General features: G+C 37.7%; 1 protein-coding gene across 4 annotated transcripts in view; it reads left to right on the forward strand.

Annotated features, from left to right (window-relative positions):
- The window catches only part of LOC101826278 (casein kinase 2 subunit alpha' interacting protein), a 146,326-nt gene that overhangs the window by 53,334 nt on the left and 70,527 nt on the right, over positions 1-22,465 (forward strand). The window lies entirely within an intron of this gene.

The raw sequence follows: 22,465 nt of genomic DNA on the forward strand, positions 1-22,465 counted from the left end.
ATAAATGGAAAATTTTATATACAGCAATTACAGTGGATAGAGGAAATAATGACCCTGAAAAAACTGATACACTGTATCATGAATATCATACATATTGCATGCAGAGATACAGGGATATATTAACTACCCATATGTAGTAAAACATTAGGAAGAGTAATATTACCTCATCTTTAGCATTATCCTGGTTCCAAGGGGGGACAGCATGTGGGAGACAGATAGATTTCACAGAAAATGTTAACTGGTTTAAGCTTTTGTAAAACTTTCCAAAGACAATGTTATGTGCTTATTAAATCTGTGAGGTAAGTGAACCATTTTTGTTAGATTAATTTTTGTGCTTTCATACATATTTAATCAACTTAAAAATGAAGCTAGTTTTTTATCATGGGGACTAATGTCTGAAACATTATGTGGTTTACTCTGGGTTATTCTGTGTGGTTCTGCATATCTTTTTCAAAGTTAGAACAGTATTTTCACATGTTAGTCTGTCCATGTTTCTACTTTGTTATCATTTGTGTAGGTCATAATTCATTGGTGATCCTTTTTGAAAATTTCTAAAAGATTTTCAAATATCCATTAAACTGTATCTTAGTTCTATTGTATTTAAAAAAAAATCCCATTGGATTCCCAAATATATGATTCATTATGTACAAGTTCTTAAAAAGTAAGGTCTCTATTAAAACATGTATCTTTATTCTGGAAAACCCAATTTGATTTATGAAAATAAATATTCTTCAACCATGAGAATAATACCATCTTGTCACTAATGAACACTTTAATGACACAGGGAACTCTAAGGTGGCATCATTATTCTTCTTAATTCCTTGTAGCATAGCCTGGACCCCCATCTTGCTTCATTAATCTTTTTTCTGCAATAAATTATCAGCTTGCCATGGTTATTTAAAAATTATTATTATTATTGTTATTAAGATAATTTAACATTTAAAGAGTTTCTGTTACATGTAACATGTGTTCATGACTTTATAGATTGTCTCACACAGGGTTTTAACTGATTGAAGTTAAAGCTGTTGTCTTTAACTTCCTTGGAAATAGGAATTAAAGTTTTGTGGAATCAATGTAGTCTCAACAAATTTCAACACTTGGTGGCAAGTCTCTTTACCCACTGGACTTCTTGCTACACACCCCTTTTTTTCTTTTGCTGGTTTAGTCAGTCTCCAAAGGTCCTCCGTGGCATGAGCATGCTCTCAGCTCTCACACAAATAAATATATAAATGCAAAAAAATCTTAAGAAAAATGTCGTGTGAACTTGAAAATGATCTGGGTGGTGGAAAACGAGAGAGAATTGCAGTCGTAAGGGGTGGCGGGGGCGAGCGGGGGAGGCAAAAATCACATGAGGATCCCAGAAGTCTAGCCGATTCTACTTTTGTGGGAGACAAATTTCACTCAGTTGGCTTGCCTCTCGTGTGGATTCCTGTGGAAGAAATAAAATACTAAATAACCACAAGAAAGAGATAGAATAACAGAATAAAAACAGTGGACCAGAGATTTGTGTAGATAAATTTACGAAGCATGGCACACATGAATATGTCAGGGCTGGGTTGGAGGATGATACACTGCTGGGTATTTAAGGGGATGCGGAGTGCGACTGGATGGAGGGTTACCTTCAGCATGGATCTTGTTGATTTACCCAGAATTCATCTTGCTTTTGATGTTTTCTTTTAGTGATTTTACACCCACTGACCCTTACAATGCTCCTCGGTGGTAAATTCCATTTGTCCATTAGATATTTGGTGCACAACCCAAGCTCTTTCTTGAACGTAAAAATTCCATTTGGAATGCTGAGTTTAGTTCCGTGAGAGAGTATTTAGTGTATGTGATGCCCATAGTTCAGTCTGCATTAGCATCACCAAAATACCATTCCAGAGGTTCCCACAGGCCTTCGCACTATGCATCCATTCTGAAATAAAGCCTATCTCGGTACCATGAATCATCTGTTTCTTTAATGAGCTCCATGCTTTTGCCTCCCCTGCTTGCTACTTAATCAGGGAGGTTGGTTTTTATTCTAAGAGAAATAAATGTGAGCTTCTTTCAACAGGTACAAGAAGGACTCTGATGCTTTGGTTATTGTAATGTTTGTATTTTGCCCGTAGTTTGGCAAACAGTTCATATATTAAACTCTCTTCCAATTATCTCAGCTTGAGTTTATCATCTACTTGCTTTTGGGAACCTGAGCAAGCCAATTGTTTCAAATCATTTCTCTTTTACACATTCTGTACTCGGGTCTTCTTAGACACTCAGTTCTTTACAAAGGTGATTATAATGTGTTTTAATCTTTATTTCATTAGGAAGCTTATGCAATAAAAATATTTCAAGATAGAAAGATTAGTCAGTTTAAATGATTCATCTCTTCCAAACCTCATTATTTTCCTTATAGAAATTAGAGGATCTGCATTAGATCATTGCTAAAAGGATCTTCCAACTTTAGGATTCTATTATTTCTTTCCATAAGGAATATATGCTCTTTTAATGTCTTGGAGTGTTAAATTTTAGCCTATGTTTTGGGAAAGTATTTTTAAAACCTATGAGAAAGATAATAGCTCTGAAAGATTCCAAAGTACCAAAATGCCAATATACATAAAAATGTCAAATAAATAACTATAAAGGTTATGTATCTTTCAGTTTTAATTTTTACTTATTTATTTATTCTTCTCCATAGATTACATGCCAACTGTAGTTTCCCCACCCTGCACTCCTCCAAGTCCCTCCCTCCCACCTCCACCTCTCCCAGATCCTCTAATTCCTCTTCAGTTTCCCTTCAGAAAAGAGCAGCACTCCCAGTGATAGCAACGGGTCAAACAGCATCTGGATGGCCAGGAACCAGAGGCTGGATATCCCAGAGACTGAGGATGAATTTTAACTTTAAACGTTGACATTTTATTGAAAAAAAACCAAGTTAAGTTTGGGTAATTATTTGATGTACATCGAGTTGCTTCAAATATTTTCTGAAATATAGAAGGCTTTACTTGCATGTGGGCTCTTCCATTTCATTATCTCTTTGCAAATGAAGGTATGGTTTTTGAAATTTATAACATCTTAAGAAGGGAAAATGAGGCACTTGCTTCTCAAGGGTCAGGCATCCGACTATATTTTGTTTATGTTTCTGGTAAAGGAAATCTCTAGGTGATTTGGGGGCTATTGTTTTCATTGGTTTTATATTAAAACACTGATCCACAATGCTGTAATAGGATTTGCAAACATTGGACATCTCTCTTTGGTCAGAAGGGATTTCCTTTTGATAAGGTCAAGCATGTATACCTGTGTTACTAAAAATCACTTCTTTTGCTAATCCTGGAAAAGAAAACCAATGTATGTAGTATCTAATATTTAATTTCCATACTTAAGATGCTGCCACTCAAGATCGGCCGTGGGAGCTGGTTTCTGTCACAGAATTTGCCCTGTGGAGAAGATGTGGCAATGTTACCCTCATGTGGCTGACAGAGAGGTTGGGGGTGGCGGGTCCCCCACTTTGCTTTGGCTCTGCCCTAGGAAAATTGCTCAGGCAGTTGCTTTTCGGTAGCATGTAATGCTGTTAGTTCCCATCCCAAATCTAACAGCCTCATATGCCCATGCAGACCACAGAGTGGATAAAACAAAGAGAAACTACTTTTGCTAACCATATTGATTAAATATCCATTGGGAATGGCAGCCTCGTAATTCTCCCACTGCTTGGTATGAAGTAGAAAGAATCATTTGTACACTATTGAGCCGGTTATCAATCACCGAGAATTGTGTAAATGTTTGTTTTCACATCCAACCACACTCCGAATTTCAAACAGAAATAAATAAAAAACTTCAGATGAAGACAGGAAATTCTAAATGAATAATCACTTTTGGGGGGGCAGGGAGGGTTATTTGCTTGTTATTGTTGTATATTAATTAATAATATTTTAATATTCACCTAGAAGATGAATCAAGGCCCTTCTTATACCATTGCCTACATGGAATGTGTAAACAGGGATATTTATGTTTTTCTATGGGTTAATGCAGAACACTGTTTTGTTATTAGATTCAAGGGAGCAAAGGAATGGTCGTTGAAATGTGAGTAGCTTCCTGGGGACCTATGGCACATTGAAAGTTATCTCCATTTCGGAACCAGTGCCATGTCACCTGACAGAGATCTGTGCCATGCTTCCGTTGTACAGGGGGCTACACCGGAGGTCCCACTGAAATCTGTTTTCCTTGAGGCCGATAACATCTTTCACAGCAAGACTTTATGTCCCTTGAAGCTGCTGTCTTTGCAACAGACTCTGGAACACACTACTTGATGGGTTTATTTTTGTAGGGAATGAGCTAAGATTAAAATACACATTAAGGCAGAATGTGAAGAGAAAGCAACCCATTCATTATGAATGAATTACTTTTTGACAGACAAAGTGTTAAGAGCTAAGAAGTAGAAGTTAAGAAGTGGTGTGTCTTCACAGACCTTGTCTGCTTTAGGCCGTTGTCACAGGTAGTGATGCAAACAGTTTGCAGGTTTTTTCCTCAAGTAAACTGAGGCAGCCGGGGAAGTTTCCGTCTTTTTGTTGCCCATCACAAGTCTAGCCGCACTCAATTTAGTTTCTGATCACTTCTTCCTGAACTCGAAGTTGCAGTTCAGTTTTCTTGTCTAGTAGACCAATATGCATTTTTTCTCTCATTTTACACAATGGAAGTGACATTATTGTCTCAAGACTTTATGGGGATGGCACGAAAAGGTACGTGGAGAGGAGAGGTTCCTACTCAATCAGCTGATTAATCTCAGGAAGTATAGTAGAAATAATTGTAAAATTTGAATTTGGATGCTGGGGAGATGGCTCAAGCACTTTAGAGAACTTAGTACTCTTCCAGAGGACCTGAGTTCTATTCCCAATGCTACCACTTGATTTATTTACAACTACCTGTAACTGCTGCTCTGGGGATCTGATGCCTTTTTTTTCTTTTCTTTTTCTTTTTTTGGTCTTTGGGGCACTTTTCACTTATGGCATACAATCACATACATAAATCAAAATAAAACTTAAAGAACCCCCAGGTTGAGTTTAATAATCCAGAAACCAACCAGTGCCTAAGAAGGTCTTCTAAATTATTAACAGAAAGTAAAAAAATGTATTTCTTTACATGAAGTAAAGGCCTCTAATATCCATCCCATACTGTTCTCATCTGCCTGCATACATCCAATGTGGCAGCTGTCTCTATCAAATGCCAGATACCTCTACTCCATCAGAGTGTGAGGCCACCCCTTCTAAATAATGCCAAGGAACAGTCCTTCCACACACAGCCATAAAGAGACATACTACAGAAGTTAGGTAGTGAGGACTTTTTTACTCTAAAAGTAATATGGTATTTGGAACCTCACTAAAGAGTTTTCTCCTGCAATGATTAGTGAAACCTCATTAAATAAATATTAAACTTCCACATATAAAATATATAATGTGGTGCCAAGCTATTTTTCCCAGGGATTTGAATTCCTAACAAGTCAGCTGGAGGAATCCCTTTTGTTTTTATGTTGTGGTGGTTTCATGATCCAAACCAGTTATCTTCAGCAAATACATAAATTTATTATAACTTCAGGCCCCTGAAAATGAATCCAAATAAATCAACCATGACCATTACTGCCAACTGAGCCCACTGGAGATGGTCCACGGAGTGGTGTAATTAGCTGCCATTATGTGGCTGCAAGCTGCAGTCTCTCTACTGCCTCTGACCCACTGCATGGCTTAAGTAAGTATTTGCACAAAAACTCGTGATAATTGATCCCCTTCTGTGTCAAGTGTCTTCATAACTTTAAAAATTAAAGATGCTGAATGCCTCGAGTGGCTTGAGTAGGCAATTCGATTCCAATTTTATTATCACAAAGGTTGCATAATATGCACGAAGTGTCCTTTCTGATTAGCCATGCCTCAGCAGTTCCTTCCCCTTTCCTCTCCTTCTCCCGTTCAGACTTCCTTTCCTTCCTCTTCTGGAAAGCTGGAAGTGCCTGCCTGCAGAAATTTGCTTGCTATTCTAATGAGTTGCCTAGACCCTGGATGGGTTGAGACAGTATAGCATTCCCTGCTACATCAGCTGATCTTATCATAGATGAAAGTGATTCTGAGCTTTTCCAGGGAGAAAAAAGTCTAGGATTAGGTGATTTGGGAAATTTTCTCTAAAGAGGATTTACCCCGGCTGGATTCTCGGTACCTAGTTGTACAAAAATGAAGTAAGCAGAAAAGCCATTTTATTCAGCAGAGTGTGAAGTGAAATTCTCAGCATACCTTGCGGCGGTTGTGTACAATACTGCAGCAAGTTGACTATTATTTATGAATCAAGATATCTAGTCACAGGGTTGATTTCTCAGATTTCTATTTTTGCCACATTTCCCAGTAAAGTCAGTCCTTTACTGTGTTTGTTTCATTGGTCACTTGTAAAATGAAGCATTAAGATATTAAATTGTTCTTTACTGCAGAGAGTTATGAAAGCAGCCATAGTCACTGATTTGTGTAACACAGGCATCACAGTGACATTTTTCACTCACTTAGGGGTATTGGTGGTGTCTGAATTAGGACCCTGTGTGTCAGAAGAGGACTTTCACATACACATTTCTGAGAAAGCCTATCCAAACTAAGTCGATAAATAAATAAAAATAAAACCTCTTAAGTATTCAATAGAAAAAATAAAATTCTATTAGAAAATGACCAATTCCATACAGGACTTGACTTTATGAGGCAAGTTGGCTCACTGAGGTGGTAAACAGAAATCCACATCAGGGCACTACGTTTAACAAGTTCCCCAAATTAGAATATCCAGATGCCGCGTGTCCCTATGGAATATGGGATTTCCTTTCATACTGTGAGTCATTCCTATAGCTAGAAATGCACCTGTTCTTTAAGTTTGTGACAATCTGCCCGTGTACTGCAGATGGCTGGGTATTTTTTTTTTGAGACAGGGTTTCTCTGTATTGTTTTGGAGGCAGTCCTGGAACTCTCTCTGTAGACCAGGCTGGTCTCGAACTCACAGAGATCTGCCTGCCTCTGCCTCCCGAGTGCTGGGATTAAAGGCATGTGCTACCAACACCCACTCAGGAAGCCTTTCTGGTATTATTGTCTCTCAAAGCAGTTTGTCTTCTGTGGGTCTTTGACTAACAGTAATGAGGAAAGCATCCTGTAGTTACTATTTTTTTTTCCTTTTTGGGGACCCACCATCCAGCTCCCAAATAAGTACACCAAGACTTATTCTTACTTGTGAATGCCTGGCCTTAGCTTGGCTTGTTTCCAGTCAGTTTTCTAACTTAAATTATCCCATTAATCTTTAAGTATGTTTTATTTTTGAGCTTTTTACTTTTTAAAAATTCTATATTCTTTCTTTCCTTCTTCCTCCATGCCTGGCTGTGTGTCTTGGTGGCTGGTTCCTGGCATCCTCTTCCCTGTTTCTCTTCCCTTCACCCTCTTCTCTCTAGAGCCTAGATTTCTTCTTCTATTTATTATCTCTGCCTGGCAGCACCACTTATCCCCATCTTCTGCCTTGCTATTGACAATTCAGCTCTTTTTTAGACCAATCAGGTATTTTAGACAGTCTAAGTAATACAGCTTTACAGAGTTAAACAAATGCAACAAAAAGAATGTACCATATTTTTCCATCACTAATCAAATATTCCACAGCATAAACGAATGTAACACATCTTCAACTAGTATTTTATGATAGTATCCAAGAGTACAGTCAGATTAAAAGTGCATTTTATCTACTGGGCATTCTTGCTAGTGCAGACCAATGCAACCACTGTGGAAATCAGTATGGAGGGTCTTCAAAATGCTAAAAATATCAGATGTACCAGATGGCCAAGCTATGGCACACTTGGGCATATACCCACAGGACTAATACCTCATCACAGAGATAATTACATACCCACATTCCTTGCTTCTTTACTCACAGCAAGGAGAAAAAAGAACCAAATTAGATATCCATAAACAGAAGAATAGATAGTGAAAATGTGACATATATGTACAATAGATTTTTACTTGGTTGTGAAGAAAAATGAAAATATGAAATCCACAGGAAAATGAACAGAACTGGAAAAGATTATGTTAAGTGGGGTGACTATCTCAGAAAGATAAAGAATTGTTCTTGCTTACATGTAGATCCTAACATGTAACAGTTGTATGTTCCTAAATGAGGGTTACGAGAGTAGATACAGACGATGGTACTAGACAGCTGACCATAACGAGAGACGCTGACAAAACAGGTGAGGGTTAAAGTTCACACATGTGTGACATGAAACTGGAAGAGTGGTAAATGGTAGGGCACAACTGCCTGGGAGGGATGGTGGGTAACTAAGAGCGATATACAGCCAGAGTTCCTTTGAAAAGTGTCATAATGAAATGCAATTCTTTGTCGTCATAAATGTAAAAAGAAAAGTACATTTTAAAGAAGCAGTTGTTTGTGTTGTTTAGAATATGCTTTTAGCAGTATTAAGAGAAAAGAAGAATTCATAAATAATCTTTTGCTAGTCTGGGCTATAAAAACAATGAGTAGTGGATACAATGTACATCTTTATGAGTTAATCATGTGCAGAATGCATCAGGCCACAATGTAGTCGTATCTGCTTATTACCTTCTACCAAGGGGAAATCTTATTTCTTTGATGTAGAGATCTCCTCATCATTCTTTGGATCCTGATTGGTACCCATATAAGGTCTTAAATCATCGTATTCTTCTAACCTATATCACTTGTCTTTATCTTCACTGGGAAACATTTTTCCATTCCGGTTTTGTGACACATTTCAGTTACTGGATTATCTTTGGAACAATTTGTATACTTGAATCTACCTTTTCCATCATGAGTTTACGATGTTTATATGGCTGTGGAGATGTGTATTTTGAATGAGAAATGACCCTGATAGGCTCAGGTATCTGAACAGTTGGTCTCCAGTTAACCATGCCATTTGGAGAGGTTATGGGATATTTAGAAGGTGGAGTCCTGTTGGAAAAAGTATGTCAGTGGAGGTGTGGTAGGCTTGGCGAATTTATACCCTCACTCTACTCCCAGTTTGGTCTCTCCTTCATATTTGAGACTGAAGATGTGATTTCCCAGCTGTCTGCTTTAGCAGTCCTCCCTAACATTGTGGATTCTCCCCCTAGACCATAAGCCAAAATAAATTCTCCCACAAGTCATGTTTGATCATAGTATTTGATCACAAACACAAGTAATTAATGTGGAGAGATACAGAAAATCATTGCAGCTACCTATGGTAGAATGGGTTGGTTATATTGGTACGTTTTTAAGGAGTAAAAGTAGGCATGTTTATTTTGACTTCTGGGACAAGCTAACTCCTGTGGTTCACATTTTGGGCAATAAAGCTGATAGACTCTCAGTCTTATCCATTTCCTGTGACTTTAATTTAGCAGTCATAGACTTACGATGTAATGAATGGAGGAGTATGTCTCAGTGTTACATTCTTATGAGATACATCTGATGAGGAGAAGCATACTCAAGATATATATGAATATGGGATCATCTACTTGTTGACTCACCTGAACTATTGAAGATCAATTTCCTAAAGGACCAAGGAGAGAACATGACTAATAGACCAAAGGCAGCAATGAGACAAAGCCTGTAACCATTTTTTTGTAAGGAGTCTACTTTGGATGATAGTAGAATTTATTTTCTTTGGTGTAGAGTTGATAGTATGATGTCATAGAAATGCCATATTTTTTAAAGGAAATTCATGCTCTTTGGAAAGGCTGATAGAAGGCACTGGTATATGTGTGCTGATTTGATATATGCAGATATTACAGATGTCAGATATAAGAACCAGAGAAAATTGTTTCTTATAAATAACTCAGAGTTATCAATAATTTGTTAGTTTAAGGGAAATAATCTTTCCTATTGTGCTTGTGTGTGTGTTTATATTCCTGCATGTGTGTAAATAAATACAGACTGTGTGAGCTATGGCTTATATGTGGAGGTCAGAGCTTCCTTATTTGAAGTAGGGTTTCTTGTTGGCTGCCTTTGCATGTTACAGGCTGGCTGGCAGGCAAGCCTTTGGAAAGTTCAGTCTTCTATTTCACCATGGAAGCACTGGAATTACAGACATACATATCTGACTTAAACAAGTTCTTCACATGTGCACAGCAAGTTCTTTATCCACCGAGTCATCTCTCCAGCCCCAGAAGCTCTCTTAAACTGCTGATATAGATGTAGTATCTGGAGTAGATTGTAAATTTGTATCAGCAATCCTCAGAAAATCTGAAATATCAGCAAGGAGTTATCAAGAGATTTTTTTCTTTCTCTAATTTTTATTTAAATTAGAATCAATCTTGTTTTACATGTCAATCCCAGTTCCCCCTCCCTCTTCTCCTCCCCTGGTCCCTTCCTCCCATGACTCTTCCAAACCCCTATCCTATTCCCTTTCTACTCCCCAGGGAGGGTGAGACCTTCCATACGGGATCTTCAAAGCCTGTCATATCTTTTGGAGCAGGGCCTAGGCCCTCCCTCATGTGTCTAGGCTGAGAATTATCCCTCTATGTGGAATGGGCTCCCAAAGTCCATTTGCGTGCTAGGGATAAATACTGATCTATTACCAGAGGCCCCATAGATTGCCAAGGCCTCCTCACTGACACTCACATTCAAGTCAGGGGAGAAATAGAGGAGAGCAAGAAAAGAGATGCCATAATAGAGGGAGCCATTATAGGTTTAAAGAGAAATTTGATGCTAGGTAAATGTCAAGGGAATTTTAAACAGTATATCATTTAAAGACGAATGTTGTACATTTGACATTCCTTGTATTTGGAGCAGGATTTTAAATGGCTGCATCTTGATGCTCTTACTGTTATTCAGCAGTTCAATGGAATGAGTATCCAATTCATCTTGCCTAATGAATTGATGAGAGAATACCAGCCCCCTAGACCAGTATTCCAATGAAATGACTAACATAGACCTCCATGGGACTGTGTGGATAAATTATGCTTTAAATATCTTAGGAAACCATTTTCATTAAAATTTAAGCATACAAAGATTTTGTAATCAATATTTGTGTAAACGCTTGCAAAACAACTCTTAGTATATTAACTTTGTAAAGAAATACAGAATACTTTAAAGTACTGTAACAGTAGAGAAAGCAAAGAACAAAGCAGTATTAGTCATTCTTTAAGAGGCAGAATTATGGACAGTGTTTTTTTTTCTGATTTTTCTCCCTAAATTGTGATCATCATTTAATCTGGTGATGAGAAAAGACAAAGCAAGAAACAATGGAAACAGCAGTCAATGCTCTTCTGTGGAAGGTGGAATGTGATTTTCAGTTCCAAATTCAGATGACAGAAAGAAAACCAACACAGACACATCTAAGGCACCGGGGGCAGAAGGGTTCAGGCTTTGTGGGATCTGCTGCTTTGTTCTTCATAAGTGCTCTGCGGCTGACAGCAAGGGTGGGGCACACTGTAGAAGACTGAAATCTTCATGGTACAATCAGGCTGGTCTTGTTGAGTGTTGGTTTCTATGTTCAACACAATACCATGTAAGAAATGGTATTTAATCTCTCAGTTTTCACTTCTATTATTTGTAAAGTGATAACAAATTAGTCTAAATAAGTGTTTTGTGATCCGTAAATAAAAGTGGAGAGAATGTGGGAAGGGAGAGAGAAACACTGATATTTTAGGAAATATCAGTGCCAAACTTGAGTGCACATACACTCATTTAATCCTCACAGAACAGTGAAGAATTCTGAGTATAATTCCTTGCAAAGGTCATTTGATTTCCAGTGCTGTGTTAATGTATTGAGCCTGCTTTATAAGCCCTAATGCCAGATTGTGGGGGTGTAGTGTTTCACCTGTCCAGCACCCGGAGGGCAATGGCTTAGGCAGGTGTGACCCCCTGAGAGTATACCATTTCCCTTATTACAGCTTAAATTTCACTGACACACCTTCAAGTGATTTCTTTTGCTAGAATTAAGAAATCTAGCAGTCAAAGTCTTCCCTTGGTTCTTTGTATGCTTCAATTAAACACTAATAGTGTTTTCAAGCAGCCAAACATTTGGCTGTTAAGTGTATGCAGAAATACGGTATCATTTATTTGTTTGTTTGTAGCCTTTGCTTTGTGAATTGTGTGTTCATGGATATAAGTTTAGTCATTGTTGGAATAAAAAAGATCTGAATAAAATGAAAAGTCATGTATCCTTCTACCTTTGAGGCAGTGTAGAAAGCACTAGGTTTTTCCAGTGGTGTGCTTGTGGTACTCCATCCCCCAGTGTTCAAAACTTGTCAGGCTGAGTATGGCTCCTCCTTCATTGTGAGTTGCTTCTGAGCACTGAAGGGTTGAAATACAAGTTATCCCATACCATCCTTCTTAATTTTGTCAAAATATTTGATCAAAAAGCTTCTTTTATTTTCATTCAAAATTTCTAAATTAAAATGGCATTTGTCTTTTGAATGTCCCATGCTAACAGATTTTGGAGTATGGACTCATAAAATACTGAGGCATGCAAAGAATTTAGCACATCAAACTGTCTGAAGAATTTTTCATAGTACATTGAATTTCAAAATATTGCATAAATTATTCAATATCTTTTATATCAAACATTTTTTGCAAGTAAGATCAGAGCTACTTGGCATTGTATCTGAGTATAAGATCCAGCATATAGATCCTTAAATGGGATGCTTTTAATTTATATTCTGTATTGATTGACACACAGGAAAATGTAATGGTAGAAAAACACGGAGACAATTTAGTTCATTTACACAGTAAATAGCCACATTTGTTAGTAGTTACTGCTTATTATTTATTTATCCTTCAGAAATCTGCCTCTGCTCCCAGAGATAACGTTTTGAGTGTAGATTTTCTTCTCAGTTATCTGGCCCCAGCAGAAAGAAGCTTGCCTGGGAGCTGGAAGGGTTGGCATTAAAAAATCATATTTAAATTCCTTTCCTGACTGGGTTGGGAAGGCAGCCTGCATTTAATGGAGGCATGAAAACTCATGTTTGGGCTGGGGCTGCCCTGTTTCTAAGAGAATGTTGGCCACTTCCCTGGCACATGGAGTTGGCTGAGAATTTCAGTAGCCTCCTTTAACTTGTATTTTTCCCACCAGCCTGGTCCCAGGGCTGCATCAGTCCCACTTGAACACGCAGGACACTATATTAATTATGAAGCTGTTGACCATTTGCTCTGGTTTCCTACTGGCTAGCTGTGACTTAATTATTAACCCATAACTGCTATTATGAGTATTTCTATGTGGTCTTCTCTTACCATAGAAAGGGTCTGGACCTCTTACACCTCTGGTGTCCTACATGGTGACTGACTGTGCCTCTGTTTCCTAGAATCCTCCTAGACTCCTAGACCCACCTATCTTGCTTCCATATTGGCCAATAGTGCTTTATTTATCAACCAATAGGACAAACATATACACAGAAGGAGTTCCCCCATCAGCCTCCTGTTCATAGCTGTATAGTTTCAAAGATGGTGAGTTTTCATATTGTGTATACCTAATTAGGACAACTGCAAGTATCTCATATAAAATAGTTGATTTTTGAAACTGGGTCTCATGTAACACAGCTGGCTTCAAGTTCAGTATGAATGGAGGGATGATCTTCAGTTCCATGATCCTTCTGCTTCCTCCTCCACAACTGCTGAGGTTTTAGTTGTGTAACACCACACTCTGGTTTATGAAGTGCTGGGCATCAAACCAAAGCTGCTCATATGCTCATCAAGCAGTCTATTCACTGAGCCACACCCTAAGCCCCAGCCTCTGAACAATTATTTTGTTAGATCCCCTTCTTCCCTTTATTGAACACAGAGTTCAAAGTCACTTCCAGGTAACCTGCAACTTCTTGGTTCTTTTTGGATCAATTTAAACCACTCCTTTCTCTTTCTGACACTGTTGCTTCTATTTGACATCTGCCATTTACACTAATCTGGGAGAGATAATGAGATATTTAACTTAGAATTGTGTAGAATAATTATGCATTTAGAAATGTATGTTAAAACATAAATACAATATCACCTTTAGTGGGCAAAGTTTATCTGTACTTGGGACTAAATGGAATATATTTTTGAAACATTTTTAAAATTTATATTATAATCACAGCATGTCTATGAAACCATAAGTTATTTGGGAATTTCTAAAAATGTGATTATATAAAACATAAGAAACCAAGAGCACAGAACATTTTGCAGTCAGATTTAAATGGAATTTCTTGAACAAACATAATAATAAAATACATCTTGGGTAGTAGAGATCCCTCATGAAATAAGAATTTATTGGTAATTCCACGGGAATGTGTGAGAAAGTGAATGTCATCGGGGTGCTGAGAGGTGTTTTGATGAAAACCAGTGGAATATTCCTCAGAATTTCATTTATTTTTGAAAGAAAAGATTGTTACACAGTTAACATATTGCATGCCTGTCGGCATCTTATTTTAAAGTACTCTGTGCACAAGAGTCCTTTTAATAATTAGAACTGTCATTTTGCTACTGCTGACTGCTGACGCCTTCCAAATGTCTACAGGGACATGAAGGTCTCTCTCTCTCTCTCCTCTGTGTGTATGTGTGTGTGTGTGTGTGTGTGTGTGTGTGTGCGTGTGTGTGTGTGTGTGTGCCTGTTCATGACTGAGACTTTCTCTATTCTTAAGTAGCATTTAGTGTCATAAAATTAGGTTTTACTATTTGTAGACCTTCATTCATTCAGTGAGGACAGATGAGGTTGAGAAAAGAAATAAACTTCTAAGTGTAATGCTATTTAAGACTAAGCATTATGTATTATTATTAGAATCATTTAGAATCATTGCCTTCTTATAATACTTAGTGAATTTTATAAAAATTGTTATCAATTCCAGCAATGCAAGAAATAGCAACAAAACACCCTTTGCATAAAGGCTCAAGTCAGTCTTTTAAATGTTGGTTAATACTTCTTTTAGTGCAAATGGAAGCATATTCTGATTTTGATAAGCTCAAAAGGGGTGATGCAGAATCATCCATGAAGTTAAAAACTCATGTATCACAATTCCATTGCGTCAAAATCGTCAGAGAGTATATTAAATTAAAAAAAATGATCACACCCAAACTTATACCACAGGTTCTAGTTTTTTTTTAGATGCCACCATTTTGTTTTATAAATTAGGAATTTATTTAAGAATTATTATTTCTTTTTTCCTCTTTTTTAAAATTTAAATTAGAAACATGCATGCTTCAAATGTCAATCCCAGCTTGCTCCCTGTCCCTCAACCAGCCTTTCCAAACCCCCCCAGGCCAATCCTCACATCACTCCCCAGGGAAGATAAGGCCCTCCTTGGGGGGATTTCCAGAGTCTGTCATTTCATCCAGGGCAGGACGTAGGCCCTTCCCCATGTGTCCAGGCTGAGAGAGCATCCTTCCATGTGGAATGGGCTCCCAAAGTTCATTTATATGCCATGGTGAACATTAATCAACTACCCAAGACCCCAGAGATTTCTGAGACCTCCTCACTGACACTACATTCATGGAGTCCCCTGTTGGCCTCTCAGCCATCAGTCTGGGTTCAAGAGCTCCCCCTTGTCCAGTCAGCTGTCTTTGTGGGTTTCACCAGCATGGTCTTGACCCCGTTGCTCATCACTCCTCCATCTCTGTCACTGGGTTCCAGGGGGTCAGTTCAGTGTTTAGCTGTGAGTATCTGTCTCTGCTTCCATCAGTCATTGGATGAAGGTTCTAGGATTTCATATAAGGTAGTCATCATCCTTGTCATCAGGTAGGGGCTATTACTTAGTTTTCCAGTTGGTGTTATTGATGGGAGATGCCATTCTGTAAATCTGTCTCTTATTGGTTGTTGAATAAAGCACTGTTGGCCAACAGGGAAGCAAAATAGGTGGGACTAGGAGTCGAGGCAAATTCTGGGAAGGAGAAACATAGGGAGCCACCATAGAGGTAAGAAGTCCGGACCCTTTCTCCGGTAAGAGAATACTTAGATTAATTATGGAGTAAATACTTAAGTCAGAGCTAGCCAGTAAGAAACCAAACAATCGGCCAACAGCTTCATAATTAATATAGCCTCCTGTATGTTCAATTGGGACTGATGTAGCTCTGGAATCAGGCTGGTGGGAAGGTTTCACCTCTACCTATGGTTGTCAGAAATGGGATATGAATTTCTACGTAGAATGACAAAAGCTTAAAAGAGATTTTAGAAACAAAAGAACAGAGAGAAGCACAGCTTCTTGGTAGCAGCATTTTCTCAGGTAGGTTCTGTTTTGCTAGAGACAAGCAGAGAATTACATGGCTCATTTAAGGGAGTCTTCCTGACTCAGCATAAGGGGGGGAAAAAAAACCAACAAAAACCAGCAAGTTTCTTTTAAGTGGCTCTCCTAACAACTGAAGGTGTGTATGTACAGCGTGAAGTGGCAGTGACCACATCTCCAAGCTGGCAGCTTTTGCTGGATGTCAGCATAGATGAGGTGGTGAGCTGGAGTCAAACTTACGCCTGCCATCTTGGAAAAACTGCAGTTTAAACAGCCATGGTTTTTAGCAGATAAGACACTTGGCCAGAAAAACATAAAGATTTACAGTAAAGTCTGGCTTGGATGAAGAAAAACCTCTAAAGGTTTACAGTGTGTTTAAAAATATGCATAGGATTGAGAGAGAAAAAGAAACGGCATAGTGGCAAATAAATAGAGAAGTCGGCTGTGGTGGCACATGCCAGTAGGATTTGCTCCAGAGGCAGAGGCATGCGGATTTCCAGAGATACTCTCTCTCAGAGAAATAAATAAATAAATAAATAAATAAAAGTAAAAGAAATAGAAAAATATAAGCCACGTAATGATGGAAAATACACAGTCTGGATACTCTATACTATTGTGTTTTTCAATTGTTCAGTGGCTAAGGAAGGAATAATTGCTAAAATATACTTGATTATAAATGCTGCTGAATTAATCCAACTTAAATATTTCAAAAATGCTTTGACTTCTAACTTTAAATATAAGGACTGGTTACTTGGGAAAAAGAGTTTTTGTTTACGTTTCCACAGAAAATGGAAAGCTGTGGATTCCTTCCAGGCTTTTGTGGTTTGATAAACAAAGACTCCCGGAAGCAATGGGCCAGGTGTTCCAACAATTAATACAGCTAAGATGATGCAGCCACACAGACTACAAAAAAAGGACTTGGCCAAGGTTTCTGAGTTTTGTCATGATCCCCATGGTATAAACAGCACCCCCATCCAGCAGGAAGCAGTTTGGAGTGATCGAAGTCCAAATTTGTATTGTTTATAAATCTTAGTTTACATATAAATGGGGTTGCTTAGAATTGGTTAATGATCACAATCAATCTCTTTTTAAAGGTAATAGGGGAATATGGTATGGAAATGAATACTTTGTATTGGTATGTTTTTCATTTATTGATACAAATTCAAGGTCAATTTTGTGATGCGTATATTTTTCCTCTTGATTAAGTATTCTGCTTATACTGATCTTTTAAAATGTAATGCATAATTAAGTACAGATTATATATAGTTACTTATGATAGTCAGAACTTATAGTTAGGTTTTCTAGGTATACAGAGATATATTTGAGATAGATAGACAGTCTTCAAACCTTTCAAAAACCTTCAGAAAATGGCATTTAAAATGGTTTAGGGTTTTTCTTGACAATGAGAAATGTCTACTCCTGGCACATCAATTACATCTGAGAGGAAGATGGGCATTGAAAAAACTCGTTACGGAGTTTGCTTTCAACAGGCAAGATTAGCCATTTGGGCAAGAAACTGCTCTTAACTGGATTGCTTGACTGTTGCTGTATAAACTGGACATGCAGGAACCACAGGAAAGTGGCTGCTGAATTCAAATAGTCCTTCAGGATTCCTGCTTCATGGAAGAGTCTACGAGACTTTCTGCAGGACACAGAAAAATGAATGACAGACTGCCAATGCAGATGGACACTTTGAAATATCCTGCTTTGCTGAGAAGTCTTCCAGACTTCTGTGGCCTATGGGCTGAAGATAGATGCCCCAACTTTATAAAGGAACTTCAGGTGACTGCCCATGTAGCAAGATGTCGTTGTCAATTCTAGTGTTTATATATTATCCTTCTGTGATCTTTGATGGAGTTGAAGACAGATAGTTATAATTATAGTTTTCCTTAGTTATTATAAAAGATAAGCTACATATAGAACTTTAGACTCACAAAGATAGGATAGGTGATATTCTCTTTAAATCTTGCTAAATGTTAATGAACAAAATATTCTAACTATGTTCTTACAGGATAACTGTTCTGTTATATATAATTTGACTATGTTAAAGTTAAAACCTTTTTTTTTAATTAGACAGAAAAGAGGAGATGATGGGAGATGCCATTCTGTAAATCTGTCTCTTATTGGTTGTTGAATAAAGCACTGTTGACCAAACGGGAAGCAAGATAGGTGGGACTAGGAGTTGAGGCAAATTCCTGGAAGGAGAAACACAGGGGGCCATGATGTAGCCACCATAGGGTAAGAAGTCTAGACCCTTTCTCCGGTAAGAGAAATACTTAGATTAATAATTATGGAGTAAATACTTAAGTCAGAGATAGCCAGTAAGAAACCAAACAAACGGCCGACAGCTTCATCATTAATATAGTCTCCTGTATGTTCAATTGGGACTGATGCAGCTCTGGAACCAGGCTGGCGAGAAGGCTTCACCTCTACATGTTATCCTTGTAGATCTCTGGAAATCTCACGAGTGTCAGCTCTCTCTTCAAAGCTATAATGACCCCAAATATTATGGTATCTCTCATCCTGGTCTCCTCTATTCTTACCCCGATTTAACCTTCCTGCTCCCCCATGTCTTCGACCCTCCTCTTATCCCCCCTCTTTTTCTTGGTTCCCTCTCCCCTTCCCTGTCTGCTCAGGAGATCTTGCCTTTTTCCACTTCTCTGGAGTATTATGCATATCTCTTGGGAACCTCCCTGTTTCCCAGACTCACTTGCCCTGGGATTGTAGGCTGACACTCCCCTGATCCATGTCTAAAATCCATATATGAGTGAGTACATACAATGTTTATCTTTTTGTGACTGGGTTACCTCACTCAGAATGGTTTTTTTATAGTGCCATCTATTTGCCTGCAAATTTCAAGATTCCATTGTTTTTTTTTTCTGCTGAGTAGTACTCCATTGTGTAAATGTACCACATTTTATCTATCTACTCTTCAGTTGTAGGGCATCTAGGTTGCTTCCAAAATCTAGCTATTACATATAATGCTGCTATGAACATAGCGGAACAGACATCCTTGTATGAATGGGCATCTTTTGGGTATATGCCTAAGAGTAAAATTGCTGGGTCTTGTGGTAGACTGATTCTCATTTTCCTGAGTAATCTTCATACTGATTTACAAAGTGTCTGTGCAAGTTTGCACTCCCATCAGCAATGGATGAGTGTTCCCCTTTCTCCACATCCTCTCCAACATCAACTGTCATTGGTGTTTTTGATTTTAGCCATTCTGACAGGAGTAAGATGATGTCTCAGGGTTGTTTTGATTTGTACTTCCCTAATGGCTAAGGATGTTGAACACTTCTTAAGTGTCTCTCAGTCATTTTAGACTCCTCTATTGATAATTCTCTATTTAGTTCAGTCCCCTACTTTTTAATTGGGTCCTTTGGTGTTTTGGAGAGTAGCTTCTTGAGCTCTTTTCAAATTTTGGAGATCAGCCCTCTGTCAGATTAGTGAATATCTTTTTCCAATCTGTGGGTTGCCTTTTTGTCTGGCTGATAGTGTCCTTTGCCTTACAGAAGCTACTCAGTTTCAGGAGGTCCCATTTATTAATTTTCTATCTCAGGGTTTGTGCTACTGGTGTTATGTTCAGGAACGGGTCTCCTGTACCAATTCATTCAATGGTACCTCCCACTCTGTCTTCTAACAGGTTCAGTATGGCTGGATGGTCTTTGATCCATTTGGACTTAAGTTTTGTGCATGGTGATAGAAATGGATCTATCTGTAGTCTTCTACATGCCAATATCCAGTTATTCCATCACCATTTGTTGAAGGTGCTATCTTTTTCCATTGTATAATTTTAGCTTCTTTGTCAAAAATCAGCTGTACATAGGTTTGTGGATTAATGTTAGAGTGTTCATTTTGATTCCATTGGTCCACGTGTCTATTTTTGTGCCAATACCAAGCTGTTTTCAGGACTATAGCTCTATAATAGAGCTTGAAGTCAGGAAAGGTGATGCCTCCAGATGTTGCTTTGTTGAGCAGGGTTGTCTTGGCTATCCTGTTTTTCCATATAAAGTTGAGAACTGTTCTTTTAAGGTATGTGAAGAATTATGCTGGAATTTTGATGGGGATTGCATTGAATCTGTAGTTTGCTTTTGGCAGGTTTGACATTTTTACTACATTGATCCTACCTATCCAAGAGCATGGGAGATCTTTCCATTTTCTGGTGTCTTCTTTAAATTCTTTCTTTAAAGACTCAGTGTTCTTGGGATACAGGTCTTTCACTTATTTAGTTAGCATCACCACAAGGTATTTTATGTGTGTGTGGCAACTGTAAATGGTGAGGTGATGTTTTTCTGATTACTTTCTCAGCCCTCTTATCATCTGTATATAGTAGGGCTAGTAATTTTCTTGAGTTGATCTTGTATCCTGCCACTTAGCTGAAGGTGTTAATTATCTGTAAGAGTTCCCTGGTAGAGTTCTTTGGGTTACTTATGTAAGCTATCATATAATCTGCAAATAGTGAGAGTTTTACCTCTTCCTTTCCAATTTGTATCCCCTTGATCTCCTTTTGTTGTCTTATTGCTCTAGCTAGAACTTCAAGTGCAATATTGAAGTGGTATGGAGAGAGGGGACAACCTTGTCTTGTTCCTGATTTTAGAGGAATTGCCTTGAAGTTTCATTCCATTTAGTTTGATGTTGGCTGTTGGTTTGTTGTATATTGCTTTTATTATGATTCGGTAAGTTCCTCTTACCCCAGATCTCTCCAAAACCTTTATCATGAATGGGTATTGGATTTTGTCACAGGCTTTTTCAGCATCTAGTGAGATGATCATGTGATTTTTGTTTCTCAGCTTGTTTATATGGTGGATTACATTGATTGGTTTTCATATGTTGAACCATCCCTGCATCCCTGGAATAAAGCCTACTTGATCATGGTGGATGTGTTTTCTGATGTGCTCTTGAATCCGATATGCCAGTATTTTATTGATTATTTTTACATCAATGTTCATGAGGGAAATTGGTCTAAAATTCTCTTTTTTTAGTTTTTAACCAGAGAGAAAATTAGATATTTGTGTTTTTCAATATCTCCTAAATGGTACCAAAATTTAAGGAGGAATTAAAATAACCTGTCTGTTCTAGAGCAATCTATTTATCTATCTATCCATCTATCTATCTATCTTTGGTAGGCGAAGCGCCTGAATAAGATATTACCATTGTCATGAAGGCATGTCTTTCTGCGTCTAATTGTGTGGCCTTACCCATTTCCCAAATCACAGTTGTTAGATGCTAAAAGCTTACTGTAACAGACTGCCACTTTTCTTGCATCTGACTATCACTAGTCAATAACGACTTAATGACAAATTTTTCTTGCCAGTGACTGATGTTTAAGTTTATTCCATATTAGGTATTTCCAATGATCCTGTCTTCTCAATTAGCTTAAATAAAGCTAATGGAAAATATGACTAATGAGATATAATTTTCATGTAACAAATGTTACCCTTGCACTTAAGCACCAAGAATTTCCTGAGAGCCTTTTGCAATGAGGTTTTTAAACATCTTACATGTTTTCTGATTGCAGAATTAAGCTATATTTTAATTTAACTCCATAGCATAAAAACACTTAGTTATAGACTCAGTTATAAGGAAGATATCCATATCTATATTTATATCTATATCTATATCTATCTATCTATCTATCTATCTATCTATCTATCTATCTATAGAGAGAGAGAGAGGAGAGGAGGAAAGAGAGGGAAGGAAAGAGAGGGAAGGAAATCTGGAGAATCCAGATCAATATTTAAATTGTGATTAGGGCCCAGATTAACCACTATAATTTTGAGAATTATATTTCTTATATTGTGACAGAGAAAGAAATAAGAAACAATACAGTATGGATGCCCAGTTTCAGTTATGTTTCGTTAATTTACATTAGATCTAACTTACATAGCTGCAATTGGATAAAGGAGAAAAATATTCAAAATATCTCATATAGGTTAATGTATTTTAAATTAAATAAATTAAATCCCAAATTTAACCACTGAGACAGATGTTTATAGAGAACACACATGGTACACATTTGTACAAGACAGATTTAGGGCCTTTATTGCGCTTCTTCCATTTTCTCAGGTTTCAAAAAGACAGTCTTGTAACTCATTTTACTTCAGTTCATATCATTAGATCCCCTAGATTTGCACCATAGCCTTTGTATCAAACTATGCAAACTGTACTTTTCCATAACTCATGTTTTTATCACTGAGGAAAATATCTTTTGTGATTACAGTCATTTAGTGTGCCCTTGTGTTTCATTTTCAAGTAGGGGATGCTTGTGCATTTAGGATCTCATTATGTCAAGTGATATAAAC

This window comes from Mesocricetus auratus, unplaced genomic scaffold (genome assembly GCF_017639785.1).
Source record: "Mesocricetus auratus isolate SY011 unplaced genomic scaffold, BCM_Maur_2.0 Super-Scaffold_100008, whole genome shotgun sequence".
Lineage (NCBI taxonomy): Eukaryota > Metazoa > Chordata > Mammalia > Rodentia > Cricetidae > Mesocricetus > Mesocricetus auratus.